General features: G+C 40.1%; 2 protein-coding genes and 1 non-coding gene across 4 annotated transcripts in view; all 3 read left to right on the top strand.

Moving 5' to 3' along the window:
- The window catches only part of LOC138014243 (uncharacterized), a 185949-nt gene extending 173376 nt beyond the window's left edge, over nt 1–12573 (top strand). For both annotated transcript variants that reach the window (XM_068861292.1, XM_068861293.1), the window contains exon 8: nt 12146–12573. The gene's annotated coding sequence lies outside the window, so the exon portion shown is untranslated. The remainder of the gene's footprint in view (nt 1–12145) is intronic.
- Nucleotides 12574–14244: 1671 nt separating this feature from the next.
- On the top strand, nt 14245–14316 carry Trnap-agg (transfer RNA proline (anticodon AGG)). Its single transcript has one exon. It is a non-coding gene; the product is annotated as a tRNA-Pro (tRNA).
- Nucleotides 14317–15514: 1198 nt separating this feature from the next.
- Nucleotides 15515–17081, top strand: part of LOC138014237 (ras association domain-containing protein 8-like) — a 9980-nt gene continuing 8413 nt past the window's right edge. Inside the window, exon 1 of the mRNA XM_068861283.1 lies at nt 15515–15757. The gene's annotated coding sequence lies outside the window, so the exon portion shown is untranslated. The remainder of the gene's footprint in view (nt 15758–17081) is intronic.

The raw sequence follows: 17081 nt of genomic DNA, 5'->3' as shown, positions 1-17081 counted from the left end.
TCATTGTACTTTTTGGGCATTTTTTTGGGCCCCTTTAATAGTCGCAGTTGCTTACAATGGCGGGAACCGAGAAATATAAAAGTGAAAATGAGCCTTTTTTGCAATAAAAACACTCTCTTTCAAAAGGTTCTTAAAAATATCGATACGAACGTTACTTCCTGTGATTTAAAGTCATTCTTTTTGGGGATTACTGAGATAGGTTTCCTCGTGGAGGGGGACATGGTCTGCGGAAATGCGGTATCCGTTAATTTTTAGCGCGGTATGTCGGAAATTGTGGTCCGAAAAATTCCGAATTGCGGTATGATCTAACCCTACGGAAAGCGGTTCTCGTATGTTTTGGTTCAGGGTATTCGGTGCAGAAATTACGTAACGGAATTATCAGACTTCCTGTTGCTCCAGGGAAACAAATTGAAAACTCTACAACCTTCCTCCTTTGTGCTGGATCACGCTTTACATGCGGGATTCGTTTTAGCAATCGTTTTCTGTACTGACAAAGGTAATCCGCGCGTGCAGAGCAACATATGGAAGAAAATGTAGAACATTAATTTCTAGCTCGGTATTTAACTGTTTTTGAAAGCGGTATTTCGGTATTTGCAAATTTTTGCCTCGGAAATGCGGTCTTGGGCAATCCCCAATGTCCCCCTCCTTGCGAGAACTAGTTTTTCCAAACGGAATATGTTAGTATTGAAGGTTTGAAGATTTTAATGATTAATAAAGTCTCCCTAATCCTAGCGCTGTGCTTGTTATCTGAAGAATCTTTTTCTTCCGAGTTTTCGACGTACGGGTGCTTTCAGTAAAACAAGGAATCGCAAAACCCGATACCCATTATGCCGGCAGAGCTTGTCACCCGTTGCCCGTTACCTGTTACCTGTTGCCCGTTATCTGTTACCCGTTACTTGTTACCCTTTACCCGTTACCTGTTACCCGTTATCTGTTACCCTTAATAACCTGTTACCCGTGATCTGCTACCTGTTACTCGTTACCTGTTACCCTCCACCCGATACCTGTTAGTCGCTACCTGTTACCTGCTCCCTGTTACGCGTTACCCGTTACCTGTTACCTGTTAACTTTCACCCGTTACCCGTAACCCGTTACCTGTTATCTGTTACCCGTTACCTGTTACCTGTTACCCTATACCTGTCAGTGACCTGTTATCTGTTATCCGTTACCTGTTACACGTTACCTATTACCCATTACCTGTTACCTGTTACCCATAGAAAAGGCCTGCCGCAAAAAAAAAAAAACGATGGAAAAGATCCTCGAACACGTTGAACACTACACGTCGTCCCTAACGACGTTACCAAGTCAAACTCAACCGTCGCCGTGTGGTGTTAAATGTGTTTGAGGATCCTTTCCAAGTTAATTGTGGAATTGCTACAAACAGCAACGGAACAGAGTTAATTAAGGAGAATGGCCGAAAGATTCACGGTTCTTCTCTTACTTTTCGCTCGAAAATTCATCAGAAAACGGCCGGAGCTAGCCCTCCAAGAAAATCAAAATCCCATAACTTCTGAGTGGTCGAAATGTGTAACACCTTTCACGTGTGCCAGCCAAGTGTCAGCCTCAAATGACGTCCAATCAGAAAGAGGCAATCAGCAGGCTGGCACACTTGAAAAGTGTTACGCATTTCGACCGCTCAGAAGGTTGGGAATTTGATTTTCTTCGAGGGCTATCTCCGGGCCGTTTGCGTGAATCTTTCGGTCATTTCCTGCCAAGTTTGAAGGCGGAGAGATGCGATTTTCTGGGGAGAAATCGCTCAGGAGCTGGAGCCGTTTACAAATTAGCTTCCACCCTTGTCCTTCTATTGAGAGGCACAGTAAACAGCGAACTCGAAATCTTCAAAATTGCTAAATATATTGCTGCAGAAGAAGCAAACAGTGAATCCATTACATTTAATATAAAATTACAAACGGTTACGCAAACAGATTGTGCGGTCTCCCTGTGATTTTACCGTGATAACCGTTGACAACCGAGGAACTGGCCCAAAATGGCAATAAGGATAGGCAGGCTTTGAGAACTTTTTAGTAAAATTATCTTCTCTTCTCTTCTATCGGGATTCCCATACTAATCGTTATATTTTCGTCGGTTTTCCCTCAAACTGAGCTTGGGGAGCCTGTGCTTGAAGTTCTTGAGCGTCCAACCTCTGACTCACGTGACGCTACGTGACGTAATTTGGCATCAAGCAGGGCACAATTGGCTGTAAACTGCTGTGATTTCTGTTGTCTGGCTTTTTATCCCGGGGGTGAGACTCCCATATGAAACAGACGGTGATGCTCGTCGTCTCGCTTAGGGGTGTAAATTTTGGATTTTGGTCTCGCTTAGGGTGTTCCGGGCAAAGCGCCAATATTTTAAGCCGCCAAGGTCTCGTTTAGGGTTCCGCGAAGAAACACAGAATTACGCAAAAAGAAACAGAAGTCAAATTTTCTTTTTAACTTGTTTTTAGGGGTGAAAATTTGGTTAAGCCACGCCCAGATTGGTCTCCTTTAGGGGTCACAAGAAGCTTGAGCCACTCCTAGATGGTCTCCTTTAGGGGTTAAATTCAAACTTTCCGACGAGCATCCCCGTCTGTTCTATATGGGAGTGGGGGGTCCCCCCCCCCCCCCCCCCCTCGGGCTTTTTATATTTGTTTGTACTCAACTCTGCACAGACTCCAGGTAAAAAACAGTTGGAAATTTGAAAAGTTCTTGCTAGTTAAGAATTCTTTATGGTGGAGGCAAATGTGCTGTTTCTTTAAATCAAATAATATTCGAGCTCAACTAATTGCGGCAGTACGTGGGTTGAAATTTGACAGGTGCCGAGCAGTTTCCATACAGATGACAGGAAGTCTTGGGCATGTACTTTGTGGCAAATGATTAATAGGTAGCTTGAGTTTTTAACGTCAGAAAAAGATCTGTCTTGTGACTATGGTGTTAGTCAACTCTAGCTAACTCTCGCCCCATGACATCCAAAAAACGGCTGCGAAGAAGTCCACTATGGAATAAAAGGAAGTTTATTTGGCAAGCCAAAAATACTTCCCGCTGTGCAAAAAGAGTAAAGTTCCTGGTTAATCCAATTTATTGCTACGACTTACGAGTGAGAAGATTGTTTACATTACCCATTTACACGAAAGATTTTCAACAATGTTATTATATCGCTTTAATCTAACCCCAAAACATTCGGATTGTAAAAAAAAATTTCCTTCGCTTTGCGTTTGTCAGCATTATGATTTGCGATAATTCGTGTTCGCAAGTATGTTTGCATCTCATAGATATTTGAATTTTCAATTACAAACTCATTTTTGATTAAAACAGACAAAGAAGGCTTCCTGACCCGACAGATGAAAGACGGACGTTTTGGCTAAAAAGGTTTTTAAAGGGAAATTAAAGTTCTGTTTTGGAAGTACTATTTTCCATGTATTTCGGCGCAAAAAAAATGGAAAATATCATTTGATAAAGCAGTGTTTGAAATCAACATTTTTATTTAGGTTTACATGTCAAATTGCAAAGCACTTTTTGTTCTAATTGAAAATCGAATGGACAAATAAAATAACACACGGACCTAAAGGGACTTTAGTTTTACTTTACCTACTAACTTCAAGCAATGAAAGCCAATCTACAGAGGGAAAGCCTGTGACGATGAAATATGACGAAGAGTGAACAAATAGACGAAATGCTTGTTATGGAGCTTCGTGCGTTTTTTCGATGCTACAAACAGCGCCTCCAAAACAGCTACCGGCTGAACTGTTTAAGAAAGGCTGAAGCCAGAGGTAAAGATGTTTCAACCTTTTTGTTTCAACCATATCATATCTGATAGATCGTTTATATATATATATATATATATATAATATCAAGTGATCTTGATATGATATGATATGATATGATCTTCTGAAATAATATCCGCAGTTCATATATGATTCATTTCATATACCATTCATAATTGATATATAAAATAACTACAAAGCTGGATTAACGAAATTTCGAGAAAGGGCCCGTACGCACTGAACAAATTTTTGCTTATTTTGTGAAAAAACGTGTTATTATTTCCGTGATACAAGTGCGCATGATGATTTTTTTCCTCACCAAATTTTGTCAAACCTCAAAGGCGCCGTCGCCCTGCTTCGGAGATGGACAAATTTTTGTCAGGCGTGAAAACTATACATATTTTACAATTTACACGACATGATCTAAAGAAAAAGTTTTTAGGTGCGGTCACGATTACCAAATTGAAACTTTGGCGGAGACAATTTTTGTTGAGATTTTTGGTTGAGCCAAACAAATTTTGTCAGCCAAGGCGTACTGGCCCCAATCGCGCACATTTTAACGAGAACCCGAGCATGCGAGCACTTGCAAAAATTTTGCGAACACACGAGCTAGCGAACACCCGTGGATTTTTTTTTCGAGCAATTCGAGCCAAGGCCAAATTTTGGGCTGACGGTATTCCGCGAAACGAAGCGAAGCGAAGCGAAACGAAACGAAACGAATTGAAACGAAACGAAACGAAACGAAACGAAACAAAACAAAAGGAATTTTATTGCACATACAAGAGTGACGATGCCGGGCACTAACAATTAATAGGGAGTTTAAGCAAAGACGACGGCTACGGCAACGAAAACGTTAGTCCAAAATATAAGTTAGCGCTATTGCAAGTATTTCGTGATTATTCCGTCTTGTTCACCTTGTACAGTACAGGCAAACTATCCAGTAACTGAATAGGTACGAACGGTTTTAAAGTCAAAACAGAAAATGACTGTGTCACTGTTATATGCTCACGTTGTCGTCAAAACCTAAAATTTGGTGATTTCACGTTGTTGTTTTGTGGAGTACGGCAGAGAAATGCACGGAAATTCGTGTTGCACGTGCGGCACGAATATTTTTTCTTTTTTAACCAATAATATTCTTGCTGTGTGGCGTTGCCGTAGCCGTAGCCGTAGCCGTCGTCTTTGCTTAAACCCCCTATTGTCCTCGCTAGATCCCCTGTTTCGAAAAATACCAATGGCGGTCGATTGGTAATTGACGAAACATGGCTCGTAAATTATTTTTATTGGCGCTCTCTCTTCGTAAATTTTCTTGTTAGATAAATCAAATATATACTGGCTTACAGATGACACAAAAGTTTTGCCCTCTCTTTAAAACTGTCCTCGCTAGATCCCTTGTTTCGCAAAATACCAGTAGTGGTCGGTTGGTAATCGACGAAACAAGGCTCATAGTGCACACATACGTGCTGCTGTAGAAAGTTCCAGATATCTTGTCTACCAAGATCAAAGAGCAGATTTTTTTTCGTCCTGGTACCAACCAATCGCCTTTACGGTGGAGTAAAGCGTCCAACGAGAAGGGAAACGTATATAATAATTTCATTAAAAATGTAAACAAAAAGGTCATTTCTGAATCTGAGGAACAATATTTTGTTGGAAGTAATTCAATGCGATCATCTTCAAGTTGCTCTTGTTCTGCCAGTTTATTTTTCTTTCTTTGTTTATTTTTCGCTGTTGGGCTATTTATTTTTATTTTTTCCTTATCTCTTTTATAAATAGTAATATAATTTTTTCATGTTTCGGGATGCTTTGAAATCCGTGTTACGAGTTTTATAGAATGCCCTTTAGCCTGCGTAGTGGGCGCTAGAATAGTTTAGGACACAAGGCAGTGGAAGTCAGCGCGCACCTTAACTTTCGAGGTCAAAAAGGCTGAAAAAAAAAATAGTTAGAGAGAACAAACTTTTGTCGCTTCTGTAGGGCAGTATTTCGATTATCTCAAAAGATAAGATACCAATCGATTACGAATCGACCGCTATTGGTATTTTGCGAAACAGGGGATATAGCGAGGACAATAGTTGTTAGTGCCCGGCATCGTTCACTCTTGCATGTGTAATAAATTTCTTTTTTAGTTTCGTTTCGTTTCGTTTCGCGTAATACCGTAAGCCCAAATTTTGCGAGCTCTTATAAATTGAATGGGACCATTCGATGCCCCTTGTATTGAAAGTGTTTATGTAGATTTTACGCATCCCTTCATGCTTATCAATTTTTTAATTGTACATTTAGTGTATATTCTAGGACAATTTTGTTGATTTCGATTCTTTATCAATAAACCATTTATCAATAAACCATTTATCCATCCATCCATTCATTCATCCATCCATCCAACTATCTGAAAACGCTGTTGAACGATGAGAAACATTCCACTAGCTAATTTTTTTTTAAACTTTTGTTCAAAGGATGAAGAAAGGAATCTTTCTTGGACACAAAACTCAGGGTAGGTCACCGAGCTTAGTCACCTTGCGTAGCAAAACTTTTTGCAGCTTTTGGGGTTTTAGGTCACATTTTATATCCGGTCTCCCGTTTTGATCTTGTAAGTAGATAGACTTATCTAGGAAGATCGAAAGAGACTCTGCTCGCAGAGCACCTTACAACGTATTCATTTTCAAATTAAAAATAAAGGGTAAGTAGTTCTTTTGGAAGTTGCAACAACCGTAACAGTCTTAAGTCTTAGTTTTCAAAAATCGGCGTAAGACGGTGAAAACGGACGTTCGCGCCCATTGCTACTGCGCATTTTTTCGCGCATGCCACGCACACGTCATGCATCGCAGACCCCGAAAGTAAACAAACATGGCATCGAGCCAGTGTTTGATCCTCCCTCAGGCAAACGGTCGCTTGTGGCATCTTGGGATAGCGGTGGACCCAGGTCTTCTCGGAAATGTTACGCAATGACGTGACAGTGCTAATAGACAATCGCTTTCGAAAACCAAAAAAAATATGTACGTGAGGAGTTACAAATATTTCGCTCTCGTGCTACAGAAGGTTTCTTTCTTAGATTAATATGTATCGTTTTTCAAGGTCTATTTCTCCTCAGAAAAAGACATCAGCTGCAAAAGTTCATCTAGTTATATTGGTTATGGTGAATTGAGTATGTTTACCTGGTCTAAATTTCACTAATGCAGCTTTTTTTATTGCAGAAATATAACGCAAAATATAACGCAAGCTTCTAAAAATGCACTTTATCTCGAAAACGAACACGGTGACCCCCATTTTTTTGCCTTTTGGTAAAAGTAGATCATTACCTTTCTGCCTTGCAAGTTCTAAAAATTTCTGTAGGTGAGAACATTTTGGGTGCGAACGTCTTTAAGCAGACTGCTTCCATATCATGTTTCATGGGGCAGGAATAAACTCATTTTGATGTGCACTAGAGAGGAATGTATTTTAATAAACTGAAAACACACTCTATAAAAATAAAGGTAACCAGCCGGCTGTACTGAGCCGGATAAAGCGTTTTTTGCTTCTGCTTCGTTAGCTATACTATGTGCTCGGTTCTCGTATGGTCTGGTCTAATTTTCCTAAGTTTGTACTCTGTAAAACTGTTTACCAACGAGATATACTCATACAGTAGTCCACAGGCAGGTATCTTCCGATGGAGTCGCTTTTTTGGAAAGATGTACGTTTTGATATCTTGAATTATTTTTCAACACACCTAATGGATCGACACATGATTGAAGAAACAGCGTAAGCTGTCTCATCATTCGTTGAAGGAAGCGCGCGCGTAAATTCTACTAGTAGGCATAGACTGACGAATTTCTTACGACTTTCGACACAAGGATCGCAATCTTGCTGGGGGCATATTGAATTCAACGAAGTCGTTACCTTAGTAGGAGACACGATAAGATATGGAATGAAGTGTACTAACAGACCAAGGGGCAAGGAAGCTATTCATAGCTTCAATGGATGTATTCGTGTGTTCTGCATCTTTATGTATCCGAAGTAAAGAACTGTTGTAAAGAAAAGTAGTTCTACATGCGGCCTTGATGAAAATAAATAATATAATCAGACTTTGGGACCAAGTTTTCGCAAACGGATGACAGTCGAATGCCCTCGGCTAAAAACTCAAAGAGATTCATGGAACAAAGGCTTTCTATGTTTCTCGTTGGAAGTAAATATTCATAAATAAATACTTTGCGGCCGAGACTAGGCCTTTCTTCCAAAAGACAAACTCTTTCATAGTGAGCATGATCATAAGGTCAAAATATCCTGATGGTTACAATTGTGCAGAGTTGCGAAGACAGATCTTCCCGCCATGCATCTTGGTTTTGCGTGGAAAAGCGTGCTCAGTTATAGATCGTTTTCATGTGACGTCACAGCGGCCATGTTGGTGTACAAGAACAATAGACGTTCTCTCCTTTGGGAACCAAACTCTATTTTTATGCATATTTCCATGCATACATTTTGTATTGTTTTGTTCACCAATATGGCCGCCAAGTCACGTGAGTGAAAACCATCTATAACCACTGGTTTCATCGGTTTTATGACTAAACGGGTGCTCGCACTGGAAAAAAACAGTTTGACGAGAGAAAACAAGATTGACTAGTCCAGAAGGTTCGGGCTGCGATTCAGGCAGAGCATCCATGTCTCCTCCTCAGTAAAGACAAAAGAGTCGCGTGCCTTGCGTAGTCAGTTTCTAGCGGCGACAACCGATTTTTAGCAACCTCGGCGAAATGCACATTAAAAACCGAGGTAATTTCCGAAAACACCTGATGCGTTCTTGTCACATAAGTCGAGGAAGAGCACCAGAAGATGTCCACTTTGTTATAAAAGAAAGTTCTTGCAGAAATATGAAGAAGTATGGAAAAAAGCGAACGACGAATTTCCTGCTACCTTCCACAGTAGGATCACCATCATACTGCGATCCCATTGAATTTAACGAGATCGTCAGCATGGTGAAAAGGACTATTAGATATGGAAGAATGTGTCCCAACAGCCAGGGTCATACGGAAGTTATTCATACCTTCAATGAATGTATTGGGGTGTTGTGCACCTTTAAAAATGGAACAGATGAAAGAAGCGGATATCAAATTAAGGAATTACACAAAATCAAAGTTGTGTACGATGTCCTGCAAAAAAATTTAGTAAGGCTAATAACAGCCTTTCCTTTGTAGCAAGGCTAAGAGAAAAGCCATGACTGACAAATGATGGATTTAAACTCTAGATGCACATTTATATGATACCACTCTGTCAACTCTGGGAGTTGTCGCTTTATAGTGGGTCATTTGTTTTTACAAGCAACCCAGTGGCTCCAATTATTCAAGAGGCCCTTAATACTCAGGAGAGGATTAGTTCACTAAGGCACAGGGCCAGAACCTTTAGTATAAGTTAGAATGAACTTCAAAATGACGTTTCCAGTGATGCAGGATGAATCGGGCTTTAAGTTACTGTAATATTTAAAAATGAAGCTTAGAGAGGATTCTTTTTACAGGTTTTTCTACCACTTCTCATGTTGCTTTTATTCACTGTAATGAACTTTCTCCAACAAAATCGTAACTATTCAGATAAGAAAACGACTGCAGGCATCACTGCGGTAGATTCAACTTTTATTCAAACAACAATTAGTTTGGTAGCTTTATAACTGAAACTCTATAGTTCTGTCATCATTATCATTCTCATTTAAAGCCTATTAGTGTTCCACTGATGGCCACAGGCCTCGGTATGCTTTTTCCATGTCTTTCTGTCCTGGATGTCCATTGAACTGGTCAATTACACTCATCCATATTATTGCAAGTCTGCCTCTGTTTCTTTTTCCACACCTTGGTGCCAGTAAGCAGTACAGTTCTGTGGCGACAGAGTTTTTTCATCAAAATATTTTCTCGTTACATTTTCATCCGCTATTCAGGGAGCTCTAAAACATTCCGTTTAATGTGAAGTTCTTAAAGAGAAAACCCTTGCTCTCAGTCCTTGACTATAATGCACAGAACATAAGTGACAAGGTGGTTGCTGAAAACATCCACCGTCATCTTGATTGAGAATTTAACTGATAGATCGACACACGGCCTTTTGAGATAATTAGGCAGTATGCTAAGGTACCTTTGAGTTCTAAAGAATTTCTCCCTTGCAGTTTCATTGACAGGGAGGGGCGTATGCCTTTTCTTCAGCATGATCCAGCGAAAAGAAGCATTTGTAAGCTTTCTAGCGCTATACGAATAGCCAGATAATTCGGACTGGTTTTAATTACATGGGCCAAGATTACCCTTACGATGATAAAGACTCTTTTGCTATTCCTTTCATGAAAACTGTGTGAAGCTTGTATGACAACTTCTGGAGTTTGAGGAAACGAATGAGACAGAAATTGGTATTTCCAAGGAAATGCTCCTTAGACCTCTAAGCCCGGTTGTTCAAAAGGTGATTAACGCTAAACCCAGGTTAAAATTAACCAATATGCAATGAGTTTATTTCTTTACTCCCAAATGTTGGTGAACGCTGGTATTCGGCAAAACTATACATTGGAAGACAAGGAAAGGTTACGTTTACACAAACGTTGGCCGTGTAGCACTGATATATATATATATATATATTAAACAGAGTTAACTGAATAGAGTGTAATGTGAAGTGCTAGATTTCAATCCCATATGAACCATGTGAGCGTTAGCCCTACAGATGGAAACGGGCCCACACAAGGACAGGGAAAACTCTGACCAGGGTGGGAATTGAACCCACGACCTTCGGGTTAGATCTCCGCCGCTCCACCGACTGAGCCACAAGGTCAGACGGGAGCAAGCCGTGGGAACTGAAGATGTTAAAGTCACGGCAATGAACATGTACAAGTACAAGGAAAGGTTACGTTTATACAAACGTTGGCCGTGTAGCACTCATATATATATATATTTTTAAACAGAGTTAACTGAATAGTTAACGGCCTGCTCCCGTCTGACCCCGTGGCTCAGTCGGTGGAGCGGCGGAGATCTAAGCCGAAGGTCGTGGGTTCAATTCCCACCCTGGTCAGAGTTTTTCTCTGTCCTTGTGTGGGCCCATTTCCATCAGTAGGGCTAACGCTCACATGGTTCATATGGGATTGAAAGCTAGCACTTCACATTACACTCTATTCAGTTAACTCTTTTTAAACTGAAATATATATTGGAAGACGTCTATCTTGAAAAACAAAGATACGCAAAAAAAAAATAAAAACTTTCACCAATTAAGTTAATCGGCTTTCAAACAACCGGGCCCTGGGGTCTTGCGGGATTATATTGGTTTTGGAATAAGTGTCGGTTTTTGCATTTCCCGGCTGATGCGATTAATTAAGAATACTATTAATAAGAATTGGAAATGGTAATCCCAGGTATGTCTAATAGGGACGTAGCAGCTCTCGTAACGTATAATGTGATTGGCTAGCTACCCATAGCGTAAAAAAAGACTAACAATTGAAACAATGACTTAAATACAACAGAACCTGAACAGTAGCAGGGGTTACGAGAGCCGCTCCACGACTGCTAATAGGAGGCACAGGCATGAACTGACTTTTATTGACCCTGCTTAGGGCTATAGGGTTAATTTTAGGCGGGCAGGATTGTTGTATCTTTCCTTTCCAGAAGTTCAAGTATAACGAGGAGAATTGTCGAATTTTTGATCGTGTCATGCATGACTAGCTCTCTATCTAATTAATGATTATAATTAAAATGCAATTAAATATAATGAGTGAGTCTGAGTGAGACATCGTGACATTATATGACAAGACATGATGATTCCCTTAATTAACATTACCCAAGCACAAGTATTATTTCAGAATAAGTTTATTATAATTTAAATGAATGACGATGGAGCCCGGTAAAAACTAATTGGGTTGAAAAGCCAAAGAAACTCCTTATTAGCAGGAGCCCATGACTAGGAGCCTCCCAATGCATTATATCCTTGTGTCAACCTTTGCCCATATCTTTCTATTTTTAGAACTAATCCTTTAGCAGGATAGTCACATTTACAATAATTTACATCAATTTTCACAATTTGCATACATTGTTTTTGCTATTTTGTCTTTGTTCCACAATAACTTTATTCTGATTGACCATTCTAAACAGTGTGTGCAGAGCCGAAGAACTCGTGGCGTTCTAAAAATAGAAAGATACGAGCAAAGGTTGACTCATAGGGCTTGTATGGGAGAGGCAAGCTCCTACTCATGCTCTCCTTTTATTAGCAGTTACGGACTCTGTAAAAGTAATAAACCCTTTTATCTTGGCAACCAGGAGCTCTTGTGGCAACCCATCAACCGTGTCAACCGTAGGAGCTGATCAAACACGTTTTCGCCAGCAAAATCACTTTTTTTTTGGATAACTTAATAATAATAATGATAGTAATAAAAATAAATAAATAAATAAATAAAATAATAATTATTATTACTATTCAATTCTTTATACAGATGCTAACGAAATACTGAAACAACAAATTCAAGCAAACTAAAGAACAAAGAACAAGAAGATTTGAATAACACTTCCGCCAAAATAAGAGCAAAAACATTCTACCGAGAATTAGGAAAGAAGAAGAATGATGTGAATGAAAATCTGATGAAGTTGAACAGTCTTGGAGTGAAACAATGGATAAAGTACATCTCTGACAAAAGATGGCAAGAGACCGCGGCAAGCTCGTCCCCCACCCACAGCCAGGGAAAAGCGCCCAGGGGACGAGGTTGGAGGCCGCGGTTTTTTCTTCGCTCAAGTTTGTAGACTTCGACAAAGGTCGCATCCGTCCTACCATTGAGGTTGACCATTGTCTTTGCAATTTCACATTTGTAAACGGTTTACTGTTTCACAAGGTAATTCCATTCATTTTGAAATAAAAGTTGGTTTATTATTTATCATTGTCATATTTGATGGTATATTTCTCATGCCAGCGCTACTTTCATTTTGTCCAGAGAAAGGAATTCTCGCCGAGTTTGAACATTTTCTATAAACTTATTACGTTCGTGATCTATGCACGCACTGCGAACCTATTTGCTTGCCACTACGGTCACTCCTCACTCAACGTGAGGACATTATGGATATTGCATAAATTATGCAATACCCACAAAAAAACAGTAACTCTTGAAAATGCTCCGCGTGGGGTCTGGGACCAAAACTCGTCCCCAGAGAGACTATGGGAACGATGTTGTAAAACGGCAACGCGTACTCAACAGCTTTCAAAATTGTAGAGGCAGAAAAAGTAAAAAGATGGAAACCCAAATGAAATTACGTGATGTTTTCATTTCAGCCAGATTATGCTAATAGTGCTAAATCTCGATTAACTGACCAGGAATTAGGCCCGATTTGTTAATTAACACAACAAGTACTTGATTGATGGATGCCTCTTCTTTGGACGTCTTCTTTTGATTCAGTCTCCTATTCAGAGTTTTCAATAAGAATTTTAGTAGGCGGCAAAAACTGAGGAGTAGACGGAGAATGGACAACACGCACCGAAGGTGCGCTTTCCGACGGCTGAAGGCACAAGCTTCTAGGGAGGTTCGGGGGTATCCTCCCCCAGGAAAATTTAAATTTGGGCATCTTAGAATGTATTTTCTGCATTCTCGAGCACGAATTAGGGTCTTTTAACAGAACACTGATATCGTTAAATTTCGGCTTTTTATTCATAAAGAGTACACGAATACTCTAATTTTTGTTTGGAAATTCAGTTGACGGCAAGACATATTTTAGGTTTTGAAAACACGCTAAAATAGCGTGACATTAGTTCAAGGCTCCTTTTCACTCCTCAGTCAGATGGGTGAAGTGCATTTCATCTGTCGTGACCGAAAAGACCTTTCGCGAGTTAGCAAATCAGGCAGCTTACGACAGTCGCAGCTTACATCAAATACTAGACTGCTAGACCGCTGCCTCAAAAACGCGTGTGCTCGATCCTCAAACACCTCCTTTTTAATACATGGACAGGAAACCAAATCGCCCACCGAAATTACTCATAATTCAGGCGTCTCTTTTGTTTTTCGTGAAATAATCCTTACCGATCTAAGGCTCGTGTTTTGTGAGAATGTTTCTCTTGTTATTCGTAAAACTTGGGGTAACTTCTAAGGAAAAGTAGGCGGCGAGTTCACGTGCAATAGATCGAAAACCCAACCTCTTTCCCCGGGTCTCTCTTCTCTGCCTCCATTATCGCGCGCTAGAGAAGAGAGACCCTGGGAACGAGGTTGTTTTGAAACCCTGCTATTTGGAGGTTAGCACAACCCTTATTATCTTTGTCCAGAAACCCATAAGGGTTGAAACGTGTAACGGCCCCTTGTGTGCTGGGAAACAAGCTTCTGAATATTCAATTTGCTAAGTACCATATTTGGAACAACAAGAGCGAGGGGTTTCCAAATATGGTACTTAGCACTGAAACATTCAACCAATCAGTTCGCACTGAATATTCCGAAGCTGTGAACGCGCGTTACACGTTTCAACCCTTATGGGTTTCTAATTTCTTTCGACACTCAATTGGAAATTACTCTATGAAAACATGCTATGATTATTTAATTAATTTTGAGCTAGCTTAAAGCATCTGGCCTGTTGGTCTAGTGGCATGATTCTCGCTTAGGGTGCGAGAGGTCCCGGGTTCAACTCCCGGACAGGCCCCTTCTCTATTTTTTATTTTGGCCTTCTTTCTTCCCTCTGAATTCTTCGACCATTCTGCCAACTCCTTTACCTTCATGTTTCAAATAGAAAAATGTGAAAAGCAAAGAGGCCTTATTTGACATCCCTCGCTATCGACCAAACTGACAATTTCTAACAAATGCAAGATTGATTATAAGATTGAATTGGGCAGCTACCAATTAATGCTTTTAGTAGGATGAAAATTCATTTAATTATTTTCGTAACCGCCACCCATGTATATATCTTATCCTTCCACGAAATGTGAATGATCCGATCGATTTTGGCAGCCATTTTGAATACTGGCCCGTTCGTCTTCAGCTTCACTCGACCATATCCAGCTGCGCGTAAACTGGAAGCCACTGATCGGAAAACTCGAGCGATTTGATCAAGGAATTTGCAGTCTCCTCAAGAAAACTGTATGCCCTGTATGGACCTGTATGCTGTATGCGCAGCTCCTGGAAAGGTTTTGCAAACTTCAGTGGCAAACCTCTTTATCGCCAAGAAATCCAACTTATTCTCAGCTCAGTGGTATTGAATTCAAGATACAAACAGAAGAAAAAGCCACCCAAGCCCAGGATAATTTGTATCTTACCGGTCGGCCCATTTCAACGAGTTTCAACTCCTTGCCAGATTTAATTGGCCATTCCGAAATTCAGCAGGGAACTGGAGCGAGTTTCAAATTTTAAATTTTAACTAATTGATAAACTGACACTACCACTTGAAAGATCATGTTGAGAGTGGTCATTTGTCCAAGTATGGTGCTTTTAGGGTGAACAGAGACCAAGTTATGGACCTTGAAACATGGTTCAAAATCCATACAGGCGTCTCTAATTTTGATACAGCGTCCCCCAAAACCATACAAACTCTTAAAATTTTTATGATTTCCGTGATACTCTTAAAAATGGGCAAACATCGCAGCTTCTTTCAAATTGTAGGTACATGACGGGATTTTACAGTTGTCACTAAACTAATAAAAAAAAAAAAAGTGTTTATATGCTTTTGGGGGACGCTTTGTCAAAATTAGAGACCTTTGTATGGATTTTGAACCGTATTGCAAGGTTCATAACTACAATCTTGGACAGAATAAAATGGAACAGAAATGCCCCCTCTCCCCCAAATCAAGGATGAAGCCATGTGAAGGCCAAAACGCGCCATTTTCTCATCATTGATTTTGGGGGGAGGGGTGGTCTCAATGTTCCATTTAATCTGTCCAAGATTGTAGGTCTCCGTTCACCCATCCATAAAGCATCATACTTTGGTCAAAAATGATCTTTCATGTGGTGGTGTCAGTTCATCGATCAGTTAAAATTTGAAACTCGCCCCAGTTCCCTGCTGAAATTGTGGGGCTCTCGTCGCTGAGATGACTATCATTGCGCACGAAGGGTTCATGATGCTGCTGGAAAATTGCAGGTGCTGGTGTCAGGTAGATCCGTTTATCGCTTGTTGTTTCCGTTTATTGTAGAATTCATTATGTGATGCATTTTCAATCTGCACTGCTCGCAGTTAGCAATAGCTAGTCGAGGCGAGCAGAGGTTACATGTGTTTATTAGAGAGAACAAATAGAGAAAGCTACGGTATTGGGTTTTACAAACAATACATTGTAGAAGTCGAACAGGTATACAAATAACTAGTGTACAGAGTATACAGTCAACTAAAATAAGAAAATACCATCTAAAATCAAATCAATACAAAGTGCAAATATGTCAAGCCAAAGTACTAAATCAATATAGTCATTTTCTTCTGAAAGTCTTTGGTGTAGGATTTGTGGATTTTAATTTTAAAATTGTTTTTGGACAGATAACGAATTACACGAGGTACTTTAACTATTCCTCAAAAGGCATCCTCCTGGTTGACTATAAAAAACCCTGCTAGCAGCGCCTTTCTTTTGCTTGCTCGATTTTGGAAAAGACAAAAGGAGGCTCTGCTCCCAGGGTGACTATAAGGTGCTGAGACACGATGGTTCATGTTGCAGGGGCATGTTTCAGCAATGTGCTGCAGCAGCAAAAAAACTTGTCTAGTGCACACTGAGGCCACATGTAGCAAGGACAAAATCACAACATGTGCACCAACATGAAAATGTTGCGGGTACATGTCCTAGGGATATGTTGCAGCGACATGTCCCCTTGTGTGAGCTGATACGTTTACTGCGCCTTTCAATAACATGTCGACTCTAAAATTCAAAGCTCAATCGACAAATGCGTTTTTCGCTACCGTCAATCAAATGTTTGGTGGCTCCTCCCAGCTTCCGACTACGTTGACTAAACTGGGCTCAGCGATGTGATTTGATTACTGTGTGCTCAACAGAAGTCAGAAGCTTAGAGGAGCTGCAGAACATTTGATTGATGGTAGCGAAAAACGCATTTGTCAGTTGACCTTTGAATTTAACCCATTGACGACTAGTAAAATCGTCTGGCGTTAGACAGAGTAAAATACCCAGTCTGGCCGGTTTGAACGTCAAAAGGTTAATGGGGACATAGTTTTTAAGTGAATGATTTAGAGTCCAGATGTTATTCAAAGGCGCAGTAAAATTGTGCAACACCAATTTTGGGGTGATTTTGTCCCAGTGTTCCATGTTCCCATGAAGCTCAACAAGTCGAACTTTCAGAAGTGAAACTTAATTAAGTCCTACTGGATTCTGCAATTTTTGTTACGTTATTTAAAAAAAATTATTTGTGCGCATTTATTTGAAGTTACTCAACCTGTAATTAGCTGCAAGTGTGGAATAAGGGATGGGTAAATTAATAATA

This window comes from Montipora capricornis, chromosome 8, assembly GCF_036669925.1.
Source record: "Montipora capricornis isolate CH-2021 chromosome 8, ASM3666992v2, whole genome shotgun sequence".
NCBI lineage: Eukaryota > Metazoa > Cnidaria > Anthozoa > Scleractinia > Acroporidae > Montipora > Montipora capricornis.
The sequence above is the reverse complement of the archived record's forward strand: the minus strand, read 5'-3'. Positions and strand labels throughout refer to the sequence as shown.